Here is a 15,126-nt window from a genome sequence, read left to right on the forward strand (position 1 = left end):
AGTTGAATTCCTGAATAGACCAATAACAAGGTCTGAAGTTGAAGCAGCAATTAGCCTAACAACCAAAAAAAGTCCAGGACCAGACGGGGTCACAGCCAAATTCTACCAGATGTACAAAGAGGAGCTGGTTCCATGCCTTCTGAAACTACTACAAACAATACAAAGAGAGGGAATTCTCCCTAACTCATTTTATGAGACCAACATCATCCTGATACCAACACCTAGCAGAGACACAACTAAAAAAGAAAATTTCAGACTAATACCCATGATGAACATTGATGTGAAAATCTTCAATAAAATACTGGCAAACTGAATCCAACAGCAAGCCAAAAAGCTTATCCATCATGATCAAGTCAGCTTCATCCTGGGATGCAAGGCCGGTTCAATGTATGCAACTCTATAAATGTAACCTACCACATAAGCAGAACCAAAGACAAAATCACATGATGATCTCAATAGATGCAGAGAAGGCCTTTGACAAAATTCAACAGCCCTTTATGCTAAAAACTCTCAATAAACTAGGTTATCAATGGAACATGTCTCAAAATGATAAAAGCTATTTATTATACATCTACAGATAATATTAAATGGGCAAAACTGGGAAGCATTCCCTTTGAAAACTGGCACTAGACAAGGATGCCCTCTATTACCTACCATTCCTATTCAACATAGTATTGGAAGTTCTAGCCAGAGCAATCAGGCAAGAAAAAGAAATAAAGGGTATTCAGTTAGGAAAAGAGGAAGTCAGATTGTCTCTATTTGCAGATGACATGATTGTATATTTAGAAGACCCCATCATCTCAGCCCAAAATCTCCTTAAGTTGATAAGCAACTTCAGCAAAGTCTCTGAATACAAAAAATCAATGTGTAAAAATCACGCATTCTTACACCCCAATAACAGACATACATAGAGCCAAATCATGAGTGAACTCTCATTCACAATTGCTACAAAGAGAATAAAATTCCTAGGAATACAACTAACAAGGGACATGAAGGACCTCTTCAAGGAAAACTACAAACCCCTGCTCAAGGAAATAAGAGAGGACACAAACAGAAAAACATTCCATGCTCATGGTTAGGAAGAATCATTATTGTGAAAATGGGCCATACTGCCCAAAGTAATTTATAGATTCAGTGCTATCCCCATCAAGCTACCATTGACCTTCTTCACAGAACTGGAATAAAACAGCTTAAACTTCATATGGAACCAAAAAAGAGTCTGTATAGCCAACCAAGACAATCATAAGCAAAAAAAATTGCTGAAGGCGTCACACTACCTGTCTTCAAACTATACTACAAAGCTACAGTAGTATAGCATGGTACTGGTACAGAAACAGAGATATAGACAAATGGAAGTTATGCCACACATCTACAACCATCTGATCTTTGACAAACCTGACAAAAACAAGCAGTGGGGAAAGAATTCCCTATTTAATAAATGGGTGTTGGGAAAACTGGCTAGCCATGTGCAGAAAGCTGAAACTGGACCCATTCCTTATACCTTATATAAAAATTAACTCCAGATGGATTAAAGATTTAAACATAAGACCCAACACTATAAAAACCCTAGAAGAAAACCTAAGCAATACCATTCAGGACATCGGCATAGGCAAGGACTTCATGACAAATACCAAAATCAATGGCAACAAAAGCCAAAATAGACAATTGGGATCTAATTAAACTTAAGAGCTTCTGCACAGCAAAAGAAACTATCATTAGAGTGAACCAGTAACCAACAGAATGGGAAAAATTTTTGCAATCTACTCATCTGACAAAGGGCTAATATCCAGAATCTACAAAGAACTTAAACAAATGTACAATAAAAAATAATCCCATCAAATAGTGGGTCAAGGCTCTTAATAGACACTTTGCAAAAGAAGACATTTACGCAGCCAACAAACATATGAAAATATGCTCATCATTACTGGTCACTAGGGAAATACAAATCAAAACCACATTGAGATACTATCTCACGTCAGTTAGAATGGCCATTATTTAAAAATCTGGAGACAACATATGCTGCAAAGGATGTGGAGAAATAGGAACACTTTTACACTGTTGGTGGGAGTGTAAATTAGTTCAACTATTGTGGAAGGCAGTGTGGCGATTCCTCAAGGATCCAGAAACAGAAATTCCATTTGACCCAGCAATCCCATTACTGGGTATATACCCAACAGATTATAAATCATTCTTCTATAAAGACACATGCACACGTATGTTTATTGTGTCACTATTCACAATAGCAAAGACTTGGAACCAACCCAAATGCCCATCAATGATAGACTAGATAAAGAAAATGTGGCACATAAATACAATGGAATACTATGCAGCCATAAAAAAGGATGCATTTATGTCTTTTGCAGGGACATGGATGAAGCTGGAAACCATCAATCTCAGCAAACTGACACAAGAACAAAAAACTAAACACCACATGTTCTCATTCATAAGTGGGAGCCGAACAATAAGAACACGTGGACACAGGGAGGGGAACATCACACACTGGGAAGGGCCTGTCAGGGGGTGGGGGGCTAAGGGAGGAATAGCATTAGGAGAAATCCATAATGTAGATGACGGGTTGATGGATGCAGCAAACCACCATGGCATGTGGATACCTATGTAACAAATCTGCATGTTCTGCACATGTACCCCGGAACTTAAAGTATAATAATAACAACAAAACAAAGCAAATGGTGATTGTCCCACTCATCTAAATGATCAGACTGCAAATAGGTAGAGTTTATCCCATGGAGCCCTGTGCTTTCTTCCCAGGCTCTTCCAAAATATCTGGGTGCCATGGTGTCTTTGGAACTGGGTTCCTTAAGCCACTCTGAGGCCTTTTTGGTACTCTGGAAGTGTTCCTGAACAATCCATGCTGGAAATGCCCTACAGCTGGAGACTGAAATTCAGAGTCTTCAGACAGGAAAGGTTAAAATAAATAGTGACTCCAGCAAGCCCCTTGGTGACGAGAAGTCTGCACGGCATCCAACACCCTGGAATGCTCAACCACTTCAAAAGGAGAGTCATTGCCAGATCTCTGCAAAGCGGACAAAGGACTTCGGGCCACGTGCTTTGCAAGTGCTGCATGGGAAGCAGTGGCCCAGACTGCCCGGGACCATGAGGTCCAAGAAGCACATGTTTTGCCACAGCCACCACAGACCCACTATCGCCTGACATCCAGAGCCTGGCGAGGGGTCTCCCTCCCAGATGGTCACTAAGATATCATCAAACCAATTAGTGTCGTTCGTGACTCCTGGAAGGAAAAGGTCCTGTTTATTTTTTAGCGCTGCTTGCTTGTTGCTGGTGTCACAGTAGGAGATCCATTATAATGACCAGGCTCTTTTCTGTTCCACCCGCTTGACCTCTGCCACAACTCCCTGTTTTGTTTGGAATTTTGAAGTCTGGATTTCTCTGGCTATCATCGGAGTTACATCACTGGACAGAAGTGTGAGCTTCAGATGCCTCATAAATGTCATCTGGTCAACTTCAGGCTTCATTTCACAGATCTGTTTCCCAGCCGCTCTCATTAGAAACTGAATATGACTTTGTACCGTGGAGTTGAATTCACCAGTAAATCTGATTCTGATATAGGGAAGTCTAAAGGGACATCCAGCTCCATGGCCTTCAGTGACCTTGGAAACTGGTGCATCTCCCTTCACAGCCAGTCCACGGGTCTTGCTCTTTCATGCACACACATACACTCCCCTAATTTTCATTCTCTTAGACCAGAGTTCATTCTCTTAGAATCAGCACTATCAGCATCTCAGACTGGATACTTCTTTGTGGTGGGGGCTGTTCTGTGTGTTGTAGGATGTTCAGCAGCATCCTTGACCCCCACCCACTAGATGCCAGTGGAGCAACCACCCCCTCCCCAAGTCATGACAACCAAAAATATCTTCAGATGCCGCCAGATGCCTCCTAGAGAGCCAAATCACCCTGGTTTGCAGACCACTGTTTCCTTAGACCTAAAAGAGGGACATGGAATGTGACTTCTAACATTTTTAGAGCCAAGAGATAATAGAAGTTGAGTAAGAGAGTTCCCATTTTACAATTCATTTCCTGGATTAAACAAATCAAAGAGTTTAAGTAGTTGGAAAAAAGCCCAAGTGTTCATTTGAGCGAGAATTGTTCCTTAGGAGGAGCTGGCAGTTGCTCCTTGAGTTTGCAGGGGATTGAAGACATCAGCCAGGGGGGCTTTGAGACCTTTTTATTCCATCTTCCTGTCTTATGGGGGGAGGAGGAGGTCATGATGGCGGAAGATGGCAGGGGAGGCCCCAGTATTCCCCTAATGTCCTACTTGCTCTGTCCACATCAGCTCTATCCCAGCTAGCCTCCTCCATTATGTCAGAGTAGAAATATAAAAGTGAGAGTTTTAGCTAAACTGGGCTTTTTTTTTCTTTGAGATGGAGTCTTACTCTGTTGCCCAGGCTGGAGTACAGTGGTGCAATCTCAGCTCACTGCAACCTCCGCTTCCCGGGTTCAAGCAATTCTCCTGCCTCAACCTCCTGAGTAGCTGGGATTACAGGTATCTGCCACCATGCCCAGCTACCTCTTGTATTTTTAGTAGAGACAGGGTTTCATCAAGTTGGTCAGGCTGGTCTTGAACTCCTGACCTCGTGATCTACCCACCTCAGCCTCCCAAAGTGCTGGGATTATAGGCATGAGACACTGAGCATGGCTAAACTGAGCATTTCTATCAGAAGCCAGAGAAATTTAAAAATAGCTCCTGGCTAGGGGAAGGGGCACTGCTGTGTCATCTCCCCGGCCCACCTGAGACCCTTGCAAATCTTGTTTTCAGACCCCTTGCATCTTACCCTGAGATCTTGGGTCTGCTGTCTCTCTCTCTCCCAGGGCTGTGAACTTCCCAAGGACAAGGGCTGCACCTTATTCAAATGATTACTCCTTGAGCTTTGCACAAAGCCTGACCTATATTTTTATTCTAACAATTGCCGATATGTATTGAATGCTTACCTGTACCAGGTATAAGCAGAAAACATTTCATATACAGCATCACATTCAAACATGCTTCAATCGCTAAGAGGTAGGTACTGGATTATCCCTGTTTTACAGACACGGAGATTGAGCTCTAGGGGATTCAATGACTTTCCAAAGTTTCCCAGCCTGTAACAGAGAAAGTACCAAGTCTGGGGCCAGGCTGTTCAGACAGAGCCTCTTAATCCCTGAATACTCCCAGGCTCTTGATATATATCTGATGAACAAATGGATGAAAGAACAAAATAATGATCCCCCTGACAATATTGCCAATCAGAGTGTTCACTAGACTATGGTGACTGCCAGGTGACCTTATTTCTCATCAGAGGGAAATGTTGGGAAACGATTTCTATCTCACCTCTCCGTGCTATATGGAACACATCCCTAGCATAACTGGAAAATTTTCCTTGGAGATTTGGTATCCTTTCCCCTTTAGGTTGGAAGCAATGAGCACCCACACAGAACTGCCTTCCTAGAGCATGGAGCCATGACCACACCAGCCTGCTCCAACAATGGGAGTGCTCTCAGTGGTGATCTACAGAAAACTGAAGCAGGAGCTGGTGGGTGAACAACTCTAGCCAGTGCTGGGTCCATTCATTTCAGCAAATATTTATTGACAGCCACCAGCCAGCTTCTGGGCAGACACTGCTCAGATGGTCCTTGCCCTCCAGGTTCCCTGAGCCAAGAGGGAGAGTCACAAACCCAAGCAAAGCTAACTGCAGCCGAATGTGGGTAAATGCTGTCATCAAGGTTCAAACAGGTCAGTGAAACAGGAAGGAAGTAGTTCATTCTGCCCAGACAGACCAGGAGTGATTTTTGAGCAGAGGCTGGACAGGAATCTGGCCTGAAGAAATGGTGGAGGACAGAGAGGCAGAAGTGGAGGTGATGCCAGTGGTCGAACCTCTGGGGAGCAAGACCTCAGTGGTGTGGGGAGGACATCAGAGAAAGCTGATGGGTTGTGCATGTGGAAGTGAGCGAGACTGAAAGAGAGGCTGGGCCCTGCTCAGGAGGACACACATTTCTCTATCCAGTGGGGCATTCTGCTCACTTTGTTCAAAGAACACCAGATTCTGAGCATATCAGGGTCTAATTTGTAGGCCACCAGAAGCAGATCCTGAAACAAGTATTTGGGTACAAGTTGTTTATTTTGGAGGGGATCTAGGGAGCACTGATATAGTAGTGGGGCATGGAGACAGGGAAAGGAAAGATGCCAGCACCGACATGTTATGGCCAGGGGCCACAGGTCCTCAGTCCCTCTGGCAGGGACATGTGAGAGCCATGGGAACTGACTTGCAAGGGTCAGGTGTGTGTATCATTCCCCAACTCCAAGTTCGGGGACATCTGTTGGTAACCTAAACTCATCTACAGTGAAAGTGGGAGTATTTACACCACAGAAATTGACAAATGCTACAAATGGGGCTTTACCTGGGCCCATCTGCTCCCAAAAGCCCATTTACCTGCACCTGCTATCTGCTGAGGGCTTCTAAGCAATGATATTGTTCTCAGAGTTGTCCTCCTGGGAGCACAGGGCACTGGAGAGCTGGCCCATCTCTCCCCCAACACCCATCCATCACTGGTGAGAGCTGCTCTTTGTAGTGTCTCCTACTCAGGATTCCAGCCACCCTGAAAGAGGATGAATGTACTCCCAGCTGCAGAACGCCCTCAGGGGGAAGGAAGACTCTGTGGTTTACCATAGAAACCCATTAGCCTGGAAGGGAATGGGGATTGGTGAGGGACTATGGCATTTGCTATGGGTCTGAACTATCCATGAGTGATACTGAATAAGATGTCCACTGTCCTTGGAAAAATTGCCAGGTAAGTGGAGTGGAGCCTTCACACTGTTTCCATCAGCAAGCCCGCTCATCACTTCCCAGCCACCCCCCTGCGTGCCTCCCAGCAGCAGTCAGCCCATCACCACAGATGCTGCAGACTGTCTGGTGTTCTTCACTCAGGAGCTCATACGTCCTAGTGATATTTTCACTCTAATAGGGATCCAGAAGGACAATACATTCTTCCCAAGATCTTTTACCATGCTGAAATGTCACTTACAAAGTGATTACTCGGGCAAACAAGCTCCATCTCACACTCCCACCTCCACATGCCCAACCACTGAAGTTTGTTCTGCTCCCCCAAAAGTAAAATTCTAAATACGTAAAGCTCAGGGCCTGGAAGAAGACAACTTGCCTTAAATAAGTCAGGATGTATCTTCCCACTGGCAGATAATGCCATTCACGGGATCCTCCAGAAAAGCAGGTCTTGTTAATAGGCTTGTTGCCTCTGTGCCCTAGTTTTGCCACTTGGGAAAGCTCCTAAGATGTGACTGTGACAATGGAAAGAGTTTGGATTTGGCTTTTATTTTCATCTCATGAACTCTGACATGCTCCATTTCCCCCTGCTTGGGGACTTGGTGCCGTTAAAAAAGATACTCTATCTGCAAAGCTCTGAGAGCTCTTCGGAAGCAAAGCCTCATGGCATGATAAGGAAGGTCCTGCCACAAATCTCCTCCTGAGCTTGGGAGGAGCCAGTGCGATCAAACCCTGAGTAAGGGGGAACCCTGCTGGGGGAACCACTGATATATGCTCATTTGCAGGGACTGGAGCAGAGAAGATGAAATAAGCTTGGAGAAAGAAAGGAAGAATGATAGAGGTGACAGTGTTTTAGTCCTAGTTGCCTGTTCCAAAGAAATGGACAACTGTGTTTATGACTGCCTCCCCGCGATTCCTTGTAAAATCATCCCTTTCCAGCTTGTGTCCCAAATAACTTATAAACAATGTCTCCTTTACTCGGCTCTCCAAAAACAATCCCTTTGTTTAACCACAATTTGCAAAAACAATTTCTTCATTGTAAATAAATCCCTAGACTCTACAATATGCCCTGATCCAGGAAAACACAGGAACATATTTTATAAAGCTCTGTGAATTTCCAAACAAGGGACATTGTTTCACCATAGAAACGCTATTTTTAAAAATCCTACTGACAGTAAAGCCTGGAGAGCAGTCTTCTGGTGTGAGGATAAAGGCAGCCCAGAAGTGAGATGCCCTGGGGAAGGTAAAGCGGAGAAAGGAACTCAGAACCATTTGCTCTGTCTATTCAGCCCATCACCCAAGGGTCTCAGCACGTGACTTGCAGTGCTGGGGCCAAATCAAAAAGGGCCTGCCGGAGCCAGCCTGAGCTGGCTGGAGAGAAGCCTAACCCCATCCTGGAGATCAGGGAGACACAGCTCCACTATAATAGCCTCCCCAGCAGGCCAGGGCTGCCGTGGCAGGTAGGCGGGCTTCCTGAGTCAGGCTCTGAGGGGTGCTGGTCCCTAGAGCACCAACAATGCTGTAGTGAAGGGCAAGGCTGCCTGTATAATCAGAGAGGGGCATTGCTGTGTGTGCTGGCAATGGGGATTTGGTGGATCACTGAGACCCTTACTCTACTTCCTCTCCTACCAAAGAGCTTGTTTACCAGCACATCTCTGCTCACTGGGGCTTCTGAGAGCACAGGGCACTGGGGGAGCTTGGGGGAGCTTAGGAAGCCTCTTGTCTTCCTCAGAGTAGAGGACACTGTGGGAGCTTGGGTATTCACTCCTCAGCCCCCATCAGTCGCTGATGAGAGCTGCTTCTGATGGTGTTACCTACCCAGCAATCCAGCCAACTCTAGAATGGGGACAAGCACATTCCAGCCACAGAATGCCATCAGCGGGGGAGCCTTAGTTGCTTGCAGTAGCAAACTGTGAGCATAGGAAGCAATGAGGAGAGCTGAGGGACTACAGCCAGGGCCCTGACAGCATCTGCTTTGGTCTGAACTGCCCACGGGCCATATCAAATAAAATACCCCTTGCCTGTGTGCCCAGGTCTTAGCGTTATTTTTTCTAGGGCCTTTTCTAAGATGTGACGCACACATCACTGCCTTCTAGAGAGCCTTCAGAATATTCCCCATGCCTTTTTCAATTACTCAGAGTTCCTGAGCCCACCCAAAGGCAGTAGAGCCAAGAGATGGATCCTGTGGCTCCTGGACCTGCTTAGTTCCTCAAATAATATCTGCTGAAGACACACAGCCCTCTGAGGCTGACCAAAACTCCCATGGCCTCCCTGAATGGGGGAAGAGTTGGAAACTATATGCCATTTATTCATTTTTTTAAGGCTTGTTTTATGTTAATGGCTGATCTACGTAATCAGGGAGGCCAGTATGTACAGACAGAGGGGGAGCTTTTATTTCTTGGTCTCTTCCTTCTCAAAGTCTTGATAATCTCCTTCTTGGCCCGTAGGCCTCTTCACGGTGCTTGTGTGCTTCCTTCATCTTAGACCTGCAGGCCTCAGCCTGGTCAGCCAGGAGCTTCTTGTGGGCCTTGTCTGCCTTCAGCTTGTGGATGTGTTCCATGAGAATCCTCTCATTTTTGAACACATTCCTCTTACCTTCAGGTACAGGCTGTGATACACGTGGCAATCAATCTTCTTAGATTCGTGGCATCTTCTGAGCAGCTGGCACAGAATCCTCATTCTCCTCATCCATGCCACCTTTTCTGGCATTCGGGCATTGGCTGTACCCTTTCACTTACTTATGCCCATGTGCCTGCCCTTCCAGTGGGCCAAGGTATTTTTCTGGCATCGAGCCGGGAATGGACAGTCACAGGCTTGTGGATGATCAGCCCATCTTTGATCAGCTTCTGCATCTGCTGACGGGAGTTGGCATTGGTGATTTCACTGGTCTCATTGGGGTCCGACCAGATCTTCTCCTTGTCACAGCAGAGGACACTAGAGGTGAGCCTATTCTGAAGCCTGAGGATACTCATGGCTGTGGCTGCAGCAGCAAAAGGTAAGAGCCAGGATGAAAGCAAGGGACAAGTTGGCCATTGGGACACTACTCTTCCCGTGGGAAGGGGCCACGGAAACAAGGACCCTTCCTCAGAGATGTGCCCAACACTTGAGATGGACAGTGCGGCGATGCCTCAGAATGTCCTGCTGCCCCCACACTCAGTGGCCCCAGAGCACTGCTTTCATCTGTAGTTTCCAAGTCAGTCTCTTCCCTGACACCACCTGCCATTTCGTATGTTCTACCCTTCCCATCCCTTCCAACCTGGCACTTCTGTTCTGCTCACACTGTGACTATGAACAGCAACAGCCAAGGGAAGAGAAAGCTCTGATGATGAACTCAGTTTGCTTTAGTTTTACACAAGGTTCTCAGTCAAAAAGCCATACGTTTGGGTCGCACACACTTTTACTATGAATCAGTAATGTATCCAGGGATTGTGGATGTCTGTGTGAGGGGTTGGGGAGCTGGCCCTTCTGTGCCTATCCAGCCTGTTTCCTGCAGGGAGCGTTCCTGACTTCTCTTTGGGCCTCCACCCCTTCCTCTCTCTCTGGCCGTAGCTTAAGGAGAACTCCTGACCCAGGCAAAGCCATCCAGCACCTTTCTTTCCCTGTCCTAGGGTGCCCTTAGTGATGGTGGTGGGGATAGATCAAGGCTGGTCCAACCAAAATGAATCTCAGTAATGTTACTGGGTATTCCAGGACAAAGACACTTACTCTCTTTTGCTGGACTTGGGGCTGTCAGCATACAGGGATGGAGAATGGAGCCCTTTAAAGAAAGTGAGGCCAAGGGATGAGCCCTGTGACATCATCTGAACCCTGAACCAAGCCCAGATTAAGCCAGATGTAACCTCTGGACTTCCAGCTTAAAAATAAGCATAAATTATCTTTGGGCTTAAGATACTTAAGATACTTTGGTTTTTCTATCACTCATACTTTCAAAAAGAGTCCCAATCAGTGGATCTTGCAGTAGGCATTTCTCTGGCTTTCTGGAGGATTTCCCATGGTCTTCTGAGGTGACAGATGCTTCTTAGTGATCAGCTTTGATGGTGGCAGGTGGAGACATCCGTGCAGCGGCTGGGTGTAGTGAACCCTGCCTCTGCCCAGCTTCCTAGACCTTTGCTCTCACCCTATGATCAAGTCAAAAGCCTGAAGGGGAGAGAGGGGGCATGCTTGATTCTTCTGTTCCTTTGCTCCCTGAATCCAGTCAATCATCACATGTGATTAATTCCTCCTCCAGACAGCTCTCAACTGCATATGCTACTTTCTCTTCTCTGACACTGCCCTCATTGAAGCTCCTACCACCTTTAACGAGGGCTCCTAAAATAGACTCCTAACTAGTCTCTCCATTCTATGCTTGCCCCTCATCCTTTCTCCACCTAACATCTAAAGTGGAATTGCAAAATAGAAATCAGATTGCCATGTCTGTCCTTTCCCGGTTTCAATCACTTAAATGGTTTGTGTGTTTGTCTCATATCCAACGCTCTGGCCATACCAGCAGCCACCTTTTGGTCTCTGGAATGTACCAAGCTGTTTGCTATGTACCAAGACTGGATTCATTTCCTATCTTACAGTTCTCTAGGCTGGAAGCCCACATGGGTCTCCCTAGGCTAAAGTCTCCATGTCTGCTGGGATGTGTTCCTTTCTGGAGGCTGTGGGAGAGAACGTGTTCCCTTGCCTTTCAAACATCTAGGAGCTGCTTGACCTCCAGTGTACAGCCCATCTTCAAATGCAGCATCTTTCTGACTCTTTGGTTGGCGCATCTTTCTCTGGCTGCCGCTGGGAAAGCTCTCCCTTTACTGTTTCATGTGATTAGATTGGGGCCCCCTGATGATCCAGGCTATGAACCCATCTCAAGGACCATAACCTTAATCTGCAAAGTTCCTTTTGCTGTGTTTGGTAAGATATTCAGAGGCTCCAGGGATTCAGGTGTGAACACCTGTGTGGTCGGGGGGAACATTTTTCTGCAGACCACAGGCCCTTTGCACATGTTGTTGCTTTACCTAAAGTGCTCTTCCACCCAATTCTCATCAGCCCAACTCCTTTAGGCCAAACTTTGCATCCTCAGAGAGACCTCAGTAAAAATCCACTTTCAATTAGACCCTCTGGTTACTCACTATGGCTTCTGTTTCTTTCCCTCATAGCACTTTCAGCAGTCTATAATTAGATATGTTTGTGAAATTATTACTTGATCGCTTTTCCCATTGGAGTGAAAACTCTGCAAGAACAGGAACTGAACTGGTTTTGCTATTTGCCTATAACATTATCAGTCACGTGGTAGCTGCTCCATGAATGAATGATTGGAGTGAAATTGGCTCCGAACTTTAAGCTCAGCCCTGTCTCCTTCGGGACAAGTTCTTACCTGTTCAAGAGAGATTTAAGGAGTTCCAACCTGGATTGCTGGGATCCAGTATCTAGCCTTCCTTGCTACAACTCCTTCTCTGCCGTGGGCCCCCATCATGATCCTGAGTACCCACACTGATGCTCTGAGCCCAAGGCCCCGTGTTCATCATCTGCCCTCTTTTATCTTGTCCAAGAATCCCTGGATTCAGGTTTACTATTCTCTATTGTTTTTGCGATGTAGTCTTGCTTTGTTGCCAGGTTGGAGTACAGTGGCACACTCTCTGCAACCTCTGCCTCCAGGGTTCAAGAGATTCTCTTGCCTCAGCCTCCTGAGTATCTGGAACTAGAGGGACATGCCACCACACCCAGCTAATTGTTTGCATTTTTAGTAGAGACAGGGTTTCATCATGTTGGCGAGGACGGTCTTAATCTTTTGACCTCATGATCTTAGTCTGCCAAAGTGCTGGGATTACAGGCTTGAGCTACTGCACTCGGCCATCTACTACTCTTGCACCCCTGCTGGGGAGGGAGCACCTTTCCTTTGCAGAACTTCTTGAGGTTAATTACACATTATCATCTGCCTCCCTTAGTAAGCGGCACACACCAGAAGCAGAGGGTTTGTTTTTCTCCTGTTCACTGCAGGACCCCAGCCAGTATCTGCTCCCCTGCCCCAGACACCCAACACCTACTGGTGAATGAATGGATGCCTGCACTCTTCTGTTCTTTCTAGACCTTCCAGATTGCCCATGCATCACCACCATCGTCCATGTGGGAGCACCCCGGTGCCAACTGCTCCTCCAAGGCCATGCCTACACTTCTTGTTTCCCATACAGCCCTTGCACCTCTCTGCCATGCTGCAGGGATTTGATCTTTACTCCCAGTTCTAGGATTAATGCCAATCAGAAAGAGGCATCACTTCAGAGAGAATATAGGATTTAGCCAAACAGCATCTATTGAGCACCTACCCTACTCAAAAATGAGAGTTGCACAAAAGTGAGCAGCAACAAAACTATCCTCAAGAATCTCACAAAACGGCAAAGGAACAAGTAATTTTCCTGGAATAATAAGCATCCGAATTCCACGGCTACAGCCATGAGAGTGGGATGCAGCAGGAGGAAAGGAAAGGGGCTTCTCTGGTTGTCGCTGCCACCAGATCATCCAACTAGCAGAAAAACTCATCTATAGGCTGCCCTAACCCTGGCTTAGGAGGAGGGGAGGCAGTGCAGCCTCATGGAAAAGGTTTGGGTGAAAGCAAGAAGGGTTAGTAAGGTTTTACTTCTCATTTAAAGGTAATTAATGTCTGATTCCAGCCAGACAGAAGCTCAGACTCAAATGTTGGAAAGACTTTGGAAATCGTAAGGTCTTCTCCACATGAGCACATAGCTGTCAGGTGAGGATGTCCCTGTCTCACAACCTACAGAAGGCCTGCAGGAGGAATGAAGGCATTGTCCACAGCGAGTCTGGAGCAGGGACAGAGCTGGTCAACTAGGAGGGAGGGCTCCATCCTCCCAGGGCTGCGCCTCTCAGAGTCTCTTTCTCAGATGCCAAAGTGTTCAGTTGGGAAAACTGCAAAACAGTAGTAAAAAGATTTTCAAGTTGGAAATATGCAGTCGTGGAACAAATTGATAGGAAGCGGCCAGGCTGTAAAGTTCCATCATTTGCCGCTGAGATGGGGAGAGATCCTGGGGCAAGTGGAGGACTGACAGGGAGGTGACATCTCAGCCACCCATCAGTCTTGCTTAATCACAGAATCCCGTCTGAGAACTGAGGGTAAGATGTTTGTGGATTGCGAGACATACTTGCAAGTTGACTTTAGTTCTTTTCTCCAACTTTTGGTTATGGCTGGCACAGAGAGTTTTACTAACGCAAAGTGATCTGCCAAACTATTTTGGCTATGTTTTGCTGGAAGCTGGAGAGAAGACAAAGAACTCTATAAAAAATAACAAGCAAAGCAGAATGCCCTCCCTGTCTCCCTGAGGTGACACCAGCTATTTTCCCATGAAAATAAAGAGAGCAAGGAATAATTAAGAGAAGGGCTGGAGGTGGGGGAAGAGAATCAGAAAAACCCATCTGTAAAAACAGGAGGGTTTTTGATGACTTTTGAATAGCAAAAGAACAATTATATGATTCTGCAGTGATTCAAAATTTTTGGAAATTGAGAGAACTTGAAAGAGAATTGATGCTGTTGTTGTTTTTGTTTTCTACCCAGCATCTTGAAATGTTATGTGAGCATCAAAATCAGTTTTAAGAACTGTCACTGTGTTCTCTGCTGTGAAGGGCAGCTCCGTGGGGCTTCTGTGGTAATCCGGGTAAGCAAAGAGTGGATTAAGGCAGTAATTTTCAGTAGCTAAAAAAAGGACTACAAAGGCACAAGTGCTACCAATTATATCTCAACACAAACCAGTACCTCCTTAAGCCTCAACACAGAGAAGGCAAACAATTTCATTGTCAACCAGGGTGTTCTCGTAGAAAGCCTTGGAACATGCTGGGCGCATTAAAGGGGAGATATCTCGCATGTGCAATTACTCAACACATCTTTAAAACCGTAAACACTTGTTCACATGTGGGGAAGTTTAGAGCCGTGCAGGGTTGGGAAACCCACCTGGCAGGCGGGTTCCCTTTGCTTCTCTCCAGTTGAGTAGCCATCCTCGCCGCCCACTGCTCCTCTGAGAGCAAACACCATCAGAGAGAAATCATTAAGGAGTGGGGGACGGGAGTTCATACCGAGCTATTTTTATCCAGAGGACTCCCTTTTCTCCCGTCTGGGTTGATCTGCTCCATAAACCTTGCCTCCATCTTTCTCCCCGCCACCTGGTGCATCTGGGAGTGTACCAACACAGAAATGCCATCTGGCTTTTGGCTATTGGCTTTCTCCAGCTTTGATGGGTGAGTGGCACTGAGGATGCAGATATTTCCAAATAAATCAAGCAGAGGAAGATCGCCCAGGGTTGGTTTTTGAAACAGCAGGCATGTGACCTCAAAGAGAATACCCACCATGCTC

The 15,126-nt window shown here is 46.2% G+C and overlaps 1 pseudogene; it reads right to left on the reverse strand.

Annotated features, from left to right (window-relative positions):
* Nucleotides 1-358: 358 nt before the first annotated feature.
* LOC118146409 (large ribosomal subunit protein eL19 pseudogene) lies at nt 359-14,123 on the reverse strand (annotated as a pseudogene).
* Between the last annotated feature and the right edge of the window lie 1,003 nt (nt 14,124-15,126).

Source organism: Callithrix jacchus, chromosome 12 (assembly GCF_049354715.1).
Source record: "Callithrix jacchus isolate 240 chromosome 12, calJac240_pri, whole genome shotgun sequence".
NCBI lineage: Eukaryota > Metazoa > Chordata > Mammalia > Primates > Cebidae > Callithrix > Callithrix jacchus.